The 6,000-nt window shown below is 37.9% G+C and overlaps 1 long non-coding RNA gene across 2 annotated transcripts in view; it reads left to right on the forward strand.

The window, feature by feature from the left end:
* The window catches only part of LOC309845781, a 129,406-nt gene extending 125,663 nt beyond the window's left edge, over nt 1-3,743 (forward strand). For both annotated transcript variants that reach the window (XR_014301509.1, XR_014301510.1), the window contains exon 5: nt 3,595-3,743. This is a non-coding gene — a long non-coding RNA (uncharacterized lncRNA). The remainder of the gene's footprint in view (nt 1-3,594) is intronic.
* Nucleotides 3,744-6,000: the final 2,257 nt, after the last annotated feature.

A 6,000-nucleotide genomic window follows, 5' to 3' on the forward strand; every position in this document is an offset into this window, starting at 1 on the left:
AGCTCAAACCCACATAAGGGAGGTTTATGAACTTGGGAAAGTGACTGTGCAGACATAGAATTAACTTCAGGTTTGCCTCAAATAATGTGGGGTCTTGTCTTTCTCAGTCTCCCCAGCTAAAAAAAAAATCATGTCAGTCACTGAAGGGCATTGATTCTAAGATGAACAGGCAATGCGCTTGAAACCTTTTCAAAACTTTTTCAAAAGATTTTCAATGTTTCCATTTCCATTAAGTCAGACTTACCTTCCAAGGTCTATCTTTGAAATCAGTGAAATGTTGTGCCCAAGAGAAACAAAATGAACTCTAGGATCTGATTAAATGTTCAACTGCTGAGTGAACTTGTCTGAATGACAGATGAGAAGTGAACATTCCAAGTCTGGTTTTGTAAGTTCAGAGTCTCTAAACCACTGACCCAGAATGTGATGTTCTCTCCTGCTCCAAGACACTCTTCACTGTTTATCTATAGGAACCTGGAGAGTGATACTATTAGAGAGCTCCCAAGGAATGCTACTGACTCCAGAAACTTTGGTACAGTCAGCTCTGCTCTAACACTTGCTTTGAAACACAGATTTATTCCAGTGCTGTTGATATACTGGGGACAGATTTGAGCATAATGCAAATTTCAGATTTTATGTTGGCTTTTTTGGAATTTCATCTGGGATGCACACTAGGTAAGAACAGAAAACTAAATGCAGGTGAAGTAAGTTGTGTACAAATTCAGATAACTCATATATGCACACACATCATTTCTCCATTCTCTCTGTGCTATGGCACACAGGCCCCCACATCTGGTACTGAATTTTCTTTCCAATTTCAGATAATCCCTATACAACTTTATAAAAACTCACGACCTGGGACCCCTCCAGTTTCCACAGCAAGCTTCAGATAACTTTCAAATTTAAGTGTCATATTTATTATGCTAATTCATGAATTTCCTATCATTTAATTTATATAAAGCTGTTAGACTCCTATTTTTTCATATATGTGTCAGAGGTGAAGTTTGTGATTGTTGTACTCTAAACTACCTCCTTAGAAGTCCTGTTATTTTTACTGTGAGATTTTCCCCATAGTATAAGAATTTTCAGGAATATGTATATTGTATTATAGCAAAACTGTACATAAAATTCACTAAAAGTCAGTCAGGGCTTTTGTGTGTAAAATTTATTTCAAGCCATTTGAGACGATGGCTGCACTTCATTTAGAAATAAAATAAGAATCTAGAAGTTACTAGATATGTGGCTTTGAACTCATATTCACATGTATTTAGGGATTCTTTTACTCTCAGAATATGCTTTTGCCATGTGTAGCACTGCTCTTTGCATAAAACATATTACAGAGCTTAAAGCAATTATTGGCTTTCTGTGCATCTTTCTGGCAAACAGAAAATTGTGTTAAGTGTATTGAACTTAAATTAGTCAAGTCATGTCACTTCTAACAAGATCTTCCTCCTTCTTTTTGGTGATGACACAACGTGGCAGCCTGTACTGAAGTGTGGTGACATGGATGTTAGTAAGTGGGATTTAGAACTGCCTAGAATACAGTAATACAGATAAAGAATATACTACTCTCCTAGGAGCAAAATGGTAGTTTTAAGGCAGTGGTGCAAAACTTGACTGCTTTGGGATGGGTAGATAAATGTTTTTAATTAGGTATTTGAGAAATATTCTTTTATGAAGAATGAGTTCTCTTTGCTACGAGCTCTTTTATGTCATCTGATGGGAACATGGTGATTAAGAACAGCATTTTTTTTGAACAGCCTTTATATAACAGTGATTGCCACAAAGGCCTGTCTTGTTAAAAAAACATAATGTCTGCACCCCACCTCTGTTAGCATAACACTAACAGCAGTAATGACCGGACCCAGAATTGAAAAGGAGCTTGGGGAGCCCTAGTGTCTTTTGCATCTAATTACTGAGATGTCACCAGAAATCTGAATGTGTTGGAAGGAGGGAAGTGGGGAGTACTGATGAGATGACAGTGCCTAAAACAAAGGATAACATTGTCTCTTTGTATCTGGATCACTGTTCAGGGAATCTACGATGCACATTAACCCTTTGCCATGTTGGTACAAGAGGCAAAGTGGGACACTACATTAGGCCTCATGATTTGATGCTTGAGATGAATAAGACAAATGATTTTTGTCTTCTTTGGGTTCAGGTGTTAGTGTTCATGAAAATGTATTTTATTTTATTTATTTTTTTAAAAATATTTTATTTATTTATTTGACAGAGAGAAATCACAAGTAGATGGAGAAGCAGGCAGAGAGAGAGAGAGGGAAGCAGGCTCCCTGCTGAGCAGAGAGCCCGATGTGGGACTCGATCCCAGGGCCCTGAGATCATGACCTGAGCCGAAGGCAGCGGCTTAACCCACTGAGCCACCCAGGCACCCCATGAAAATGTATTTTAAATGTCAAACCATTTGATTCAACATGATGAAATTTCTACCTGCTCTTTCTGGGTACAAATGGGAATGGTAGGACTAAGTTTTGTTTTCTGACTCATCTCTTGACCAATGCAAGCATGGAGCTGTACATCTGTGGCGAACACAGCCAGCCTCCCTTCATGCAACGTGGCAGGTTCTAGGACTCCGGAGGATCCCACTGAAGTTCTCAGACTCAGCTTTGTGAGCCTTAGGTAGGCTGGCTTTTGGTTCCAGGGAAAAAGAATCAATTAAATGAGTTCTGGAAAAAAAAAAAAATCAGCTTATATTCAAGAGACCCAGACATGCTGAAGATTGCTTTGGTCAACTTCTGTGGGCACAAAAGAAGAGGGTTCTGCAGCGTCTCCTCCTGCTGCACTGTTCACTTTTGAATTGGCTGCTCAGGGTGCTAGAAGAAAGACAGGTCTGATTTTCCTCTGTGCCTCTGATGAACCCGTGTACTTGAAAAGGTCAGAAGTGAGATTAATACGGATAGACATAAAAAGAGTTTCCAAATTACCTCTTTACTCATATATCATTCATACATTATTTATCAATGCTTCTGTGTGCTGAGAGCTGGCATAAGCATGGGGAAACAAAAGCAAGAGTGATGTGGATCCTGTTCTAGTGAAAGATGACAGGCAGGAAAACAAGGAAGGGCCATAAAGTGTTATGGGGACTCTGAAGAAGTCAGTGATGGAGAAAGAGTAGTCATGTCTGTATAGAACATGGGTCATTAAACTTTTTTGCCCTATGGACACATTTGGCCATGAGCAAGATTTAATTCCTCATGCTTCCAATTTCAAGCAAATGCTCAACACAATAGCTATTGAATCTGACAGTATTTAGACCACAAGCTAAATTACAGAGCTACCATTACTGGTAGTCCGTGAGTATATGAAAAGGAAATTAATGGACAGTCCAAGTTCTGAGTTACTCTGATAATACAAAGGAGCAAGGGAAAAGTCCCAGAACACCAGTTATTGCCTTGGCTATGCAGCTAACTAATTGTATAATCCGCCAAATCACTTATTTTTGGCCTCAGTTTCCTTACACGTAAAATGCGAAAGTCCCCCATTCTAGATCGTAATGATTACAGAAAAACTCCAAGACAAAACTAAAAAGAGAAAACCAAGAGTGCAAATTCTTAATAGTATTTTTCTGTGTATAAACAGACTTTAAAGAGCAACTGAATGATTTTGGACCTCTCTTGAAATTCAAAACAAATTGGAAGCCAGACGGTGGTTACCCATAATCCCCACATGAGATGAAAATCAGGAAGCCCATCTGCTTGAATTACCCATTTCCACATGGAAGTTAGGATCTCCAGCTATTCATAATCTGGTGAGTCATTTCATCTTTTTGCTTTCTTATGTGTGCCAAAGGAAATTTCTGCTGAGGAATATAGGGTTCTAAATTCTGCCTGGTGTCCCTGGAGTATATAGTAAATGTCCTTTTTGTGAATATCTACAGAAAACCCAGGAGAGTACAGGGTAACATTGTGCATTTTATAGATTAAATACTATTCTCTACTACAGCTAGTACTTCTAACCCTGATTGTTAAAATCAAGTTCCCATTTCTAGTTTCCTCCCCTGTCTGATCCATTTGTAATGCACTACCAGATTAATCTTTCAAAACAGCTCTGTCCAGTAGAATGAACTGTGATGATGGAGATGTTCTATACCTTTTCTATCCAATATGGAAGTTACTAGGTATTGGGCACTGTTGAGCATTTGAAATATGGCTAATGCAATTGAGAGCTGAATTTTTCATTTTCTTTAATTTTGATTAATTTAAATTTAAACTTAGGTAATTACATATGTTGCTGGTGTCAGCATTGAATATTACAGTTCTCAAGCACAACCTTGACGGTGTCCCTCCTCTGCTCAAAACTTTAAATAGGTTTGCTCTGCCTAAAATTTACCATTAAAATACCTTCAACTGGTATTCAAGAAATTCTATAAACTGTTCTCAAACTTTGCCTTTCATGCAAAATAAATATTTCATCCAAAGTGAAATATTTGCTGTTCTCAAATTTATCTATTTTCCAGCAACCTCATTTTTTCTTAAGATTTTTTTAAATGAGAATGACATTTCATTCATTTACTTAGTTATGTCTGATATCAAAATATCTCAAATACTCCCCCCTCTATAAAGTCTTAACTGCATTCATAGAAATTGACGCCCCTTGTGCTCATGAAATCTCATAATCCTTTTTATGACATCTGGTACATTTTACTGTACATCTTCACTATTTATGTACATTAAGTCCACTACCTGATTGTAATCTGAGACTGCTGTTCATGTCTGATTTAACTTTCTTTTTTTTTTTTTTAAGATTTTGTTTATTTATTTGACAGACAGAGGTCACAAGTAGGCAGAGAGACAGGCAGAGAAAGAGAGAGAGAGAGAAAGGGGAGGAAACAGGCTCCCTGCAGAGCAAAGAGCCCAATGTGGGGCTCGATCCCAGGACCCTGGGATCATGACCCGAGCTGAAGGCAGAGACTTTAACCCACTGAGCCACCCAGGTGCCCCTGACTGGGCACCACCCAGGTGCCCCTAAACTTCCTGGCTCTTCTCACAATGAAGAAATATAAATTAATTATTAGGCAGACAATCAACAGCATTGGGTTTAAATCCTAGCCACTTGAATTACTACTTAGATAATTGATTAGCACAATGCCAGGTACTTAGCAAGTGCCCAGCAAATGCTAGCTATTTGTAAGCGCTAATGAGAGAAGGTCAGGGTTTTCTTAGGCAGATTTTCATAACCGTTTTTGATACACAAGCAAAAGACCATACTGTTTTATTGAAAGAATAAGATCAGCAAATATTCTCCAAGACTGTCATAGAAAGAAGCTTGTTCTTTCTCAGGGCAGGAATTCTTTATCTATATTCACCTCTCTCTCCATCAATGAAAAATGGAGTTTGGGGCAGAATGTCAAAAAAAGGACTTGAAACTTCGTCACAGGCAGGACCAACAGCAGGTCATCCTGAAAGCTCTTCCTTGGTAAAGATAACCCCACATCCTCAAAGCATGTGGTTTCCTGCCCTCCTGCCATCTACTGTGTTCCCATGCCAGAACCCACTGTTTGCAGCACCAGGCTTGAATGGCTGATTTTTCTTTGGTCCTGGGCTTGAAGGGAATTATAAAGATATGTCGGTCAAAATCGAAGAGCACAGATTTAAAGAGAAGCTGCCCTTTTCAGCCTTTGAGAGAATTCTTTGTTCTTTGCTTTTGGACACTAATCTTCAAGTTGATTATTTAGGGTGATTTTTTTCACAGTGTTTGAAATCAAATGCTTTTGAAACGATACAGTAGAGAATTTTAAACATTTTGCTCGAAGACATAAAATTCTGCTAAAATACTGGTAATTATGTTTAAATTACCAAATTCCCGAGTTTAAAATATTTGTAAGAAAATAACATTTTTATTTGCAAAAGCCACATGAACTAACTTCTAACCTACTTTTAGCTGGTAATACTAGCTGATCTTTAATGAACCAATAATATATAAATATAAATCATCTCAGTTTGAATCCTAGTTTTCTATTTATATAAATCATTATCTTACTGGTTA

Source organism: Mustela nivalis (assembly GCF_964662115.1).
Source record: "Mustela nivalis genome assembly, chromosome: 12".
NCBI lineage: Eukaryota > Metazoa > Chordata > Mammalia > Carnivora > Mustelidae > Mustela > Mustela nivalis.